Genomic DNA, 10432 nt, shown 5'->3' with positions numbered 1-10432 from the left:
TTATATCTGATAACATTTGGATAATTAAATGCAAATCAAAAGAATCATGTTGTATTAGCTGAATATCATAATGTTGATCTAACTAACCTTGTTGACTTAAATTGAGAAGACTAAATAAAACCTACTCAACCAAAACAAGCTCTACTTACTTTAAGAAATAACATGTTGTATTTACTCCACCCAGTTATGTCAACCGGTTCCACACAACTGGGTTAGTGAAATATAAAATGTATGATACATTTAATTTGAACAAGAAATTTTAAGTAAATCTGATAAATCTACTCACCCAAAACACGCTCTACTGAAACTATAGGATTAAATCACTTTAACAGAATTGCAACTTACTCTATTTAGGTTGTAAATTAAATAAATCGAACACAAGTTTATTCAGTTAACCTAACTTTAATAAGACTTTGTGTAAAACTTCTTGAAGCACACTTTGAGCAATTCAAATGCTTCTAGATCTTTTTTCATAAACAATCTTTACATATATTCAACTGCATTTTAAGTGCAGGAAGACAAGATACAGAATGTCACGTTAAACTGAAATGATTAAAACTGGAAATTGTTGTGATTCCAACATTTTTAACATCAACATGACTTAATTTAAACTTGATTTGGCTACAATGAAAAGCCCACAATACAGCCCTGCAAACAGCAGGTAGAAATTACTTTAGTGTCATTTTTGTCCATATTTAGAAAAATAACCTTTGCTTCAAAACTTCAACTGAAGTCCAAAGTTAGGAGCAGTCTTTTTCAGTATAGTTGGATGTTGGTAAAAGTTCAAGAACAAAGAACGCAGAAAAGTGAAAGGCCTTGCAGAAGTTCTTGTGGCAATTCAAACACAACAGTTTATAAAGTGCAAAGAGAAAGGTTCGAGAACCTTAAAGTTCAGTGTCCTCTATAGTTCAGTGCAGGCTGTTTCACTCAAGCAGTTTGTTTTTCAGAACCTGCACCTTCATGGATAGGTTGTTCCCATCCAACTCCATCAGCACCTTCTGAAGAAATTCAAATGTGTATTTCAGGTGCTTTGGGTAGCTCAGATTTAGACTGTAGATTAGTCCAAGCAGGAGGGCACAACCCTTTGGCACATCACTAAGAGCTTGCAGCACAGTGCATCCTTCTATGATGACACCAATGTCCTCAGGTGTATCTGCAGAGTCTGCTTCTTCATGTCTGACAACATAGACTCCCAAAGTCAGCTGCTCCGTTTCTCTGCTTGCTCCAAGATCCACATCCTTTAAATAAAAATAAAAGAAAAAGATAAGTTAATTGCATACATATACATATGAACAAGTAAGTCCACCTTCCATTTCCAATCCTAAATTAAAAAAAGGAAAATAACTGATCGTTTTCCTTTTTTAACTTACCAAGAATTCCTTGAACAGGTCATCTGGCTTTTCATTTAAGTAGACACAGACAGCTTTCAGAATGCATTCCCGTCGAACATCAACGCTGGGATTCTGGTGGAGATAAGAACTCAATATGAGAGAAGTTTCCTATTTTGGTTCCTTTCAACCTCTTTACAAAACAAAGTCAAAAATATTAACACATAATCCAGGTAAGTGATTAAGCAACGTTTCATAACGCACATCAGTGACGTGCAGTGAGGTTCATGATTGGTAAGGCACTGACTCCTCTGTGTCAGATTAACAAATATATGAACCCAAAAATCGAAGCTTTTCAATTTTGATATTACGTGAAAGCTTTCATTTTTGCATCCGAAGCTTCTCGGATGAGAGGTGAAACGTCTTCAAGCAACTTGAAGAAGTCCAGACGCTTTTCTTTCCAAGCTCCTTAGATAACAATAAGAGTTACAATAAAACATCATAATAGTATTTTTGCCTATAAATCTATCAATGCAGCCTCACAAATACTGCAAATTAAACTTCGCAAATGTGCTTGTTGAATTGATGATAAGTTTGACATTAATGGAAGTAATGGTCTCAACTAAATTATCATATTTTTTTTTTTTAGAGGTTTGAAAGCAGTCTATCATTTTAATCACATAGGACGTGTGTTATCACAATATTGATAAGCGATGCAATAAGTGCCCAGCCCTACAGAAGATGCATTAAAATTTATTTAGGTTTGGTGTGTCTCATTTTTTGTGTGTAGTAAATAAATTGGTCAAATGACTTGGAAGCAATTATAGGAAAATCATTAATTTTACATCAATTTATTAATTTATAAATAAGAGATGCATTCAAATAAAATTGGTGCGTCTCATTGCTTAGGACTGATTTGGTGTCAATTTGTCCTTTGTGAAATTTACTTATGTTCCCTAAGTGCGCTGCTTTATCCACTGTGTCAATGGCGCTCTCAGTGTAATGTGATTACACTGTGAATCCATATACGTGTACCTCTTATACATGTTGCCTTTAGGGTTCAGCACTGCCCTCCATCAGCCTCACTCCATGCATTTTTGCAGCACATTTATGACCAACAACATTAAACATGTAACACACATTCATCAAATAAATTAGGTAGTCTACAGAAAGTCATCATTTGTATTACATGTGTAACCAAACATGTATGTTGGCGATTTAGAGAAACAGCAGAGGGATTGCGCATGTGTGTGTCCGTGGTGAGACACAGCATCATCATTGCCCCCTCTCAGCGTTTTACCTTGTATTTGAACAGAAAATCTGTAATGACGGCAATTTTGACCATAAAAATATTGAAATCACACAGAAAGCAAATTTAAAATCTAGTGTACAAATTGAATTTCTCTTTTGTTAGTATTTTACTTCTAATTAAGGTGCCTCACTTGACTGCATGTCACTGATTCACATGTATCCACAAAATATTCAAATACACAAAATTTCAGTTGAAAAAAATTTCTGAGTAATGACAGACACAGAAGTTGAAGCATTCAAATAATTTCAGAGCTCAATCAAGGTAAACTAAAATACATACCCCATCCATGGCTGCCATGATTAAGTTGATATTGCGTTTAGCTGTCCCCCCTTTCTTTTTGAACACTCTAAGAAGGTGGTCAGCGTAGTGGTCCAGCTTGGCCATGAAAGTCGACAACAAAGGGACCATGGTGATGCGGGTGAACTCCGCAACAACCTGAAACATATTAAAAATTACAACTAGAGAGTATTCTCTATTACCGTAATTGTCGGGCTATAAGCCGCTACTTTTTGCACAAGCTTTGAACCCTGCGGCTTTTAGTCAGGTGCGGCTTTTCTATGGATTGTCCATGATTTTTGTGATATCGTAAGACGATTTGTTTTATTTGTTCCGCTGTTGTACGGCACTACGTTGCCTGGCGGAAGGGCATGTGATCAGACACACAGTATCGGGGTTCAAGAGTGGTATGTTGGTCACATGTCCATCCGCCAGGAAACATAGTGCCGTACAAGTAGCGCGAAAAACAAACTTCAAAGTAGCGCTACGCGTTCAGCAGGAGGCGTGGATGACGAGCGGTGATAAACTTGCGAAAAGCAAGTTATGCTCAACTCCACCAGTGGAATCTGACAGCGTGGAAAAGTGTGAAAACATCCATGATCACCAACAGATTTCGAAGGGCTGGACTACTGCATGATGGAGAGGAGGACACCGCCAAGGCCCTTCAGAGGGTGTTCGACTCTGACACTGACAACGAGGATTTGTTTGGGTTTGAAAGTGACAACGAAGGAAAGAAGCGGAGAGTGGATGAGTAGCCATCCTGAGCCTGTTCGTTTCCGACACTGGAGAAGAGGACTTTGGTGGTTTTAGTGCGCAGGAAAAAGAGAAAGATGGTGGTGAGTGACTGACTTTTCTTTTTGTTAAAGCCGTGTCACTGCACCTGAGCCTAAAAGGTAGTGAGAATCTATTTTTCTGGTGTACTGTAGGTTATTGTTATGTACTACATTTGTTACTCATTTATGAAGCACAGTACATGTTTCGTACTTGTAATTACCGCTACTTGTACATATACCTAAAAAGTTATGCAAATATGTACCCATAACTTGTTTTTCAAAATATTAATAAAAGGGGCGTGTCTCCAAACAGCCATCTCTTTCCTGACAATTCCCTTTGTGCATATTCTCTTACATATGATAAGTCAACATTGAAACACCTGCGGCTTTTAGTCAGGTGCGGCTAATGTATGTACAAAACAGGATTTTCCCCTGATTTTAGCTTGTGCGGCTAATATTCAGGTGCGCTTTGTAGTCCGGGAAATACGGTAATTTGATTAGAGGCCACATGCAAGAATGTTACAACTTTCAGTCAAACATTTTGTATCTTTTAAAATTAACAGTTTACAGTACTTTGTTCTTCTTCGCCTTGAGGCAACTTTTGTTGTGATTTGGTGCTATATAAATAAAATTGAATAGAATTCAAATACAAGTTCTTATAAGAATGACTTGCAATAACAAAGTTAGTAAGAATTACCTCAGTCTCTGAAAACAGGGCAGGCCATCTGTTTTTGACCTCTGCAATGAATGGCATGTCTTTGATGATTTCCTGGCAAAGGTTTTTTCCATTTTTCTTTTTATTAGTTGATCATTATTCTTCTTTTTGACCTCTAGTAGAAGAGCTTTCCTTTCTTCCTCAAGGCTCTCTTTAGTTTCACCTGGTGGATAATCCGGACAGAAGTTGACTTCTGCCTTCCGTGGCTTCTTCACCTGGTTGGGACCTGGACCCATGCCACTTCGCTTTTCTTTCACTGAATTAATGGTCAGCTCTTGGCAGCCGATGTTCCTTAGTCTAGTTCGATAGTTTGCCATTTTGTATTTCAGGCTGATTTTCCATCCATAATAGCCAGTGACTGAACCTTGCTCCTTTAAGCATGGATATTTTGTTATCAAGGCCTCCGCTACATTATCAAATTCTGCGCTGGAAGGATAGATTTTGTATTTGACCATTTCTGATGCCAGACTTTGCAATATATCAGATTTGAGTTTGGTACTTGGATGCAGAAGAGTACCATTGTTAAGGAAGGCTTGGTTTCCTTGTTCTAACTGAAACTGCACCTCATAACTAAACTCAGGTATTTGGAATTTCAAGGGCCATGGTTGTGATCTCAGTGAAGAATCTGATGAGGTAGATTCAGCAGAAGAAAGAATGTCTGTATCAGCTAGAGAACATGGGGTGGAACAGTCATCTCTTTCCTGGGGTGTGGCATTGAGGGAGACTACATCCGACTCAACTGGCAAGTAAACAACTTTAACTGTGGACTTGTCTTTGATTTCTGAAGGCAGTGTCAAGTTCACAAACTCGTTGTCAAATTCAATGTCTCTGTACTGAAGCCTGAAGTTTCCAGTCAAACCAAATTGCCTTCTAATTTCTTCCTTAAGGTACTCTAGTGAACTGGGTATCCCATTGGGAAGAGATAATTTTGATGCGTTGTCCTCTCCAAGAATGATTCTTAAAGTTGCAGCCATCTTGTTTTCATTCTGGAAAACAAAAAAAACCAAACAACTTTTCTTTTCATTTTGGTGGAATTTATTTGCAACTAAATTACCCGTTAATGTTTCTTAATGAAAACCAATCTAAAATTTAATTTTTAAGCCTAGTTTATACTTCTTCGTCAGTGTGTGCACAGAGACGTGCCGTGTCATTTTGCGCAAGGCAAGCACCCTGTAGCAAGGACGGACAGAGACATGCCCAAGTTTTTAGATAAATATCAAATTCCATGGACAGCGCAAGCCTGTGATTGGTCAGCTAACTACTTCAATTCAGGAAAGTCACTCTTCCGGTTTTCTCATCTCACAAAAACAGCGATTTAAGAGGTAAAGAGAGAGTAGAAAGCAGAGTTCTACCATGGAGCCGATTGAAGAACATCTAGCTGATGAAGTCTGACAATACAAGCTTTAAACAATCGGTCCCGGAAAGATTAAAAGATAGCGAGTCACATGAGTTGTGCCAGTCTCAAGAAGCAATGCACCACCTTGCTGCCCTGGCAAATTGCTTTGAAACAGTCACAAAGCAGCAGAGAAGTTTGAAAGGATCAAAGCTCCGTCAGTGTGCCTGAGTGTATGTACTGGTCTCCTGGTGGAGAAGTATAAACTAGGCTTTGTGTTACTGTAAATGTGTCAAAGATCTGAAGTCACCACTAAGAAAAAATATCAAATAAAACTTACCAGCAACATGTACAAATCTTTTTAAGGTTACCATTCGTAGGGATCCAACTTTGTATTCAGCCAATGGATAGTGGTCAGCAAGTTCCTTCTGATCAACTGCTGCGAACTCTCTTGTTGGATGCAACTCAAAGGCTCGATAATGTTCTCTATAATCACTGCAAAAACCCACCTCCTTAATACTAGAAAAATACACTTATTTTTGGTGAAGATTTGCTTAAAACAAGTGAAATGTTGGTTGGCAAGATGGCGTCGTAGCGCAAACACCCGTCTCGCTGTGCTCCGGTGAGGTCCCCCGATTATCCGTCTAAAATACGTGTTCACCTGGTGAAACGTTACAAATGTGCGTGGGAGTAACTCTATAATGAGTCTGGACGACTATTTTTCTAAAATGCCTAACGTCAGGTCTAAGAAAAAGACAGCTCCGGTTGTGCAAGCTTGCGACATTGTGGGTCCTATGGCGGCTGAGCCTGAAGAAGCTAACGCCAGCGACACAGAAATCTCCGCTGACGCTGAGGAAACTGGGAGTGATATCGACCCGAATATCCTTGCGGCTCTGAGTAAGATAACTGACAGCATTACAACTTTATTGGATGTTAAAGTTGATACTGTGCTGGCCGCAATCCGTGAACAGACGTCTCGGATCCAGGCTCTGGCGACACGGGTGGGAGACGCCGAGATACGGATTTCAGGCGTGGAAGACACGGCAGGTGTATTGCAGGCGAAAGTGGCTCGACTCGAAAAACAAGTAACTGACATGGCAGACCACATGGACGATTTAGAGAACCGCAGCCGCAGATGTAACCTTCGCCTGGTCGGGCTTCCCGAGGGCACGGAGGGAAATGATGTTGTCGCCTTCATGGAGTCATGGCTCCCCTCCTATCTCGAGCTCACAACTAAAAATGGGAAGATCAAACTAGACCGCGCTCACCGCTCTCTAGCACCGAGGCCGGGCCCCAGCCAGCGCGCCAGACCCATCATTATGAAGCTTCACAACTTTGCTGATAAACAACGTGTGATGGCCGCAGCTCGGCGCCTGGCTACGCAGCCGAACCAACCAACAAGTCGGATCAAAGTCTCCTTCTTTAATGATTATTCAGCGGCGGTAGCCAAGAAACGCAAGGCTTTCGACGAGGTGAAAAGCTGCCTGAGGAAGAAGAATGTGGATTATGTGCTTCTCTACCCCGCCACACTGAGGCTGTTTGCCAACGGCAAGGAGAAGAGATTTAACACACCGGAGGCAGCTGCGTCCTACGCGGACTCGCTGCCCTGAATCCCCGTAACCACCGGAGTACTCCTTTTCTTCACACTATGCCTTAATTAACCGGTGTGAGTACTTGCCGAATCTAGGCGTATATGACTCTTTTTTTTCGTCCTCGCTGCTTATAAGCGACCAGGTGAAATCTTCCACCCCATCGGGCACCGGACGGACTGTGTTTTCGTCTATGGGTAGGCGTGAGTTACGCGCGTGCAATGCCCTTCGGCTTTCCCGACGGGCAGGAGGAGATTGGTTTTTCCCTACATGTTTAGTAGGGCTGTTGCCAAATCACTGTTCTTTGAATGTTCCGTCACACAGCTCTTTCATGCCTTTTTTATTTTTATTTTATTTATTTATTTTTTCAACCAGGGTGTGGTGAACCCTTTGGCTCAATATGCTTTGTGTGATACATGAATAAGTCTAATAATGAGTAGGCTGCGAATATGCACCTGGAATGTACGAGGGGTTCACAGCCCTATTAAGAGGAGGAAGATATTTACTTGTCTAAGAAAGGACGGTGTAGATGTTGCTATGTTACAAGAGACATATCTTGATAATAATGAACACTTGAAGTTGCAACAAGGATTATATGGACAAGTGTTTTTTTCATCCTTCACTACAAGAAGTAGAGGAGTGGCAGTGTTGATTAGGAAAAATGTACCTTTTGTAGTAACTGATTGCGTTAAGGATCTGAAGGGCCGCTACGTGATAGTCAAAGGGATTTTGCAAGGCCAAAATATCTTATTACTGAATGTTTATTTTCCACCTGCCCACCCAACTACCTTTCTTACCAAAATGTTTCTGGAATTAGCCCCATTTCTTCCTAACTCTACCGTTATTATTGGTGGTGATTTCAACTTAATGTTAAATCCGCTTATGGACAGATTTCCACACAGCATTGCAACTCCTTCTCCTCAGGCCAAAGCGCTTCATGCTCTATGCGACGAGTTTGGACTTGTGGATGCTTGGAGATATACTCACCCCTCCGATAAGCAATACACATTTTTTTCGGCTCCGCATAGGTCCCAAACTAGAATTGATTACTTTTTTCTCCCGAAAACTGACTTAGGTTCAGTAGTATCGTGCGACATAACAAGTATAATCATCTCAGATCACGCTAGGGTAATCATGGATCTCGATCTTAAAGCTGCGCTTCATAGGTCCCGCCACTGGAGGCTTAATACCATTATTCTTAAGGATGAGGAATTTACCTCTCACTTCTCTGCAGAATTTAAAGCGTTTTTGGATATCAACACCCCCTCAGCTACTACTGCCTCTGTTTTGTGGGAAACATGCAAAGCTTATGCGAGGGGCCTAATTATTTCGTATTCTGCGACAAAGAAGTGACAACGGATGGAGGAACAAAAATCTTTAGAGAGCGAATTGATGGATAAGGAGAAAACATATATTGCCTCCCCATCACCACCATTATGGCAAGAAATAACCGCACTCAGGTCAGCGCTGAATTGCCTTCTTACCAGAGATGCAGAGAAGAAACTTAAATACACCAGACAGAGGTTCTACGAGCATGGAGATAAGGCCGGTAAATGTCTGGCGTACTATGTTAAGAAGCGCGCAGAATCGAATACCATTGCAGCGATATCTGATGAAGACAAGATATATGAAAACAAACTGATAAATGACTGTGTTAAGAAGTTCTACGAAGCCTTGTACTCTTCTCAACAAGTCCCGGAGGGGGTGCAGCTGATGCATAATTTCTTCACCCAATTCGACTTACCAAATTTGTCAGAGGAACAGAAGACTGCCCTTAACAGCCCTATAACTAAGACTGAAGTGTTTAAGTCTATTAAATCACTGCGAAGTGGAAAGTCGCCAGGGCCTGATGGCTTCTGTTGTGAATTTTATAAACAGTTTCGGGATATTATTGTGGAACCGCTTCTTGATATGTTCAACCACTCCTTCATTATGGGTGAATTCCCGCAGACACTGAAGGAAGCCAACATTTCCCTAATTCTAAAGAAAGGGAAGTGTCCTGATTTGTGCGGATCCTATAGACCTATAGCCCTCTTGAATGTAGATAGGAAACTGCTTTCTAAAATTCTGGCCACCCGCTTAGAAAATTTTTTACCTGTGCTGATAAGGGAGGACCAGACAGGCTTTATAAAGGGTCGAAACTCAGCCACCAATGTTAGACGCTTACTGAACGCTATTGTAGCTTTCAAGCAAAAATCTATTGACGGCCTGGTGCTTTCTCTCGATGCGGAGAAAGCATTTGACAGAATTGAGTGGTCTTATTTGTTGTATACTCTGGGCAAATTCGGCTTAGGGGAGAATTTTATAAAATGGGTCAAAGTTATCTACAATAATCCACAGGCAGCAGTCCTGACTAATGGACTTAGGTCTGATTACTTCAACACTCATAGGGGAGTTATGCAGGGCTGCCCCTTATCGCCCCTTCTATTCGCTCTGGCCATAGAGCCTCTTGCTGAGGCCATAAGGGCGACGCCCACAATACGTAGTTTAGAGATTGGACAGCTGTGTCATAAAATAACCTTATACGCGGACGACATCTTGATTCTTTTGACTAACCCTGTAACATCCGTACCCAGTCTCATTGAGGTGATTGACAGGTTTAGCCATTTCTCTGGCTATAGAATCAATTTGGCTAAGTCAGAGGCCATGCCTCTCGGTACTCTTTTCACAATGCCGGCTACTGTTCCTTCCTTTCCTTTTAAATGGTCTCCTAATGGATTTGTGTATTTGGGGATCTTTATTACCCCGTCTCTCGACCAATTGTACAAAGCCAACTTCACACCCTTATTTGGCAAACTCAAACAGGACCTAGAGCGGTGGGCGTCACTTCCTGTCTCCTGGCTAGGACGCATTGCCCTGATCAAAATGAATGTGCTGCCCAGGCTATTGTATCCTATCCAAATGATCCCCGTCTTGTTCTCTAAGAGAGTACTGAAGGACATAAATGGTTGGCTCACCTCTTTCATCTGGAACAAGCGCAGACCCAGACTCAAGATGGCAGTGTTGCATCTGCCAAGCTCCAGGGGCGGCTTGGATCTACCTAATATTAGATTGTATCAGCTTTCTGCCCATTTAAGATTTGTGAACGACTGGGTTAGGGGTAAAA

General features: G+C 41.1%; 1 pseudogene across 1 annotated transcript; it reads right to left on the bottom strand.

Annotated features, from left to right (window-relative positions):
• Window positions 1-803: 803 nt before the first annotated feature.
• On the bottom strand, window positions 804-4736 carry LOC146558518 (uncharacterized; annotated as a pseudogene). The gene is made up of 4 exons (XR_014888469.1): window positions 4387-4736; window positions 2920-3075; window positions 1371-1463; window positions 804-1238 (listed from the first exon to the last, which is right to left on the bottom strand). The product of XR_014888469.1 is annotated as an uncharacterized LOC146558518 (transcript).
• Window positions 4737-10432: the final 5696 nt, after the last annotated feature.

Source organism: Mchenga conophoros, linkage group LG15 (genome assembly GCF_057382185.1).
Source record: "Mchenga conophoros isolate Kocher_MC1m ecotype Shallow Benthic linkage group LG15, M_conophoros_male_GT1.1, whole genome shotgun sequence".
Taxonomy (NCBI): Eukaryota; Metazoa; Chordata; class Actinopteri; order Cichliformes; family Cichlidae; genus Mchenga; species Mchenga conophoros.
This window is presented reverse-complemented; position numbering and strand designations above follow the sequence as displayed.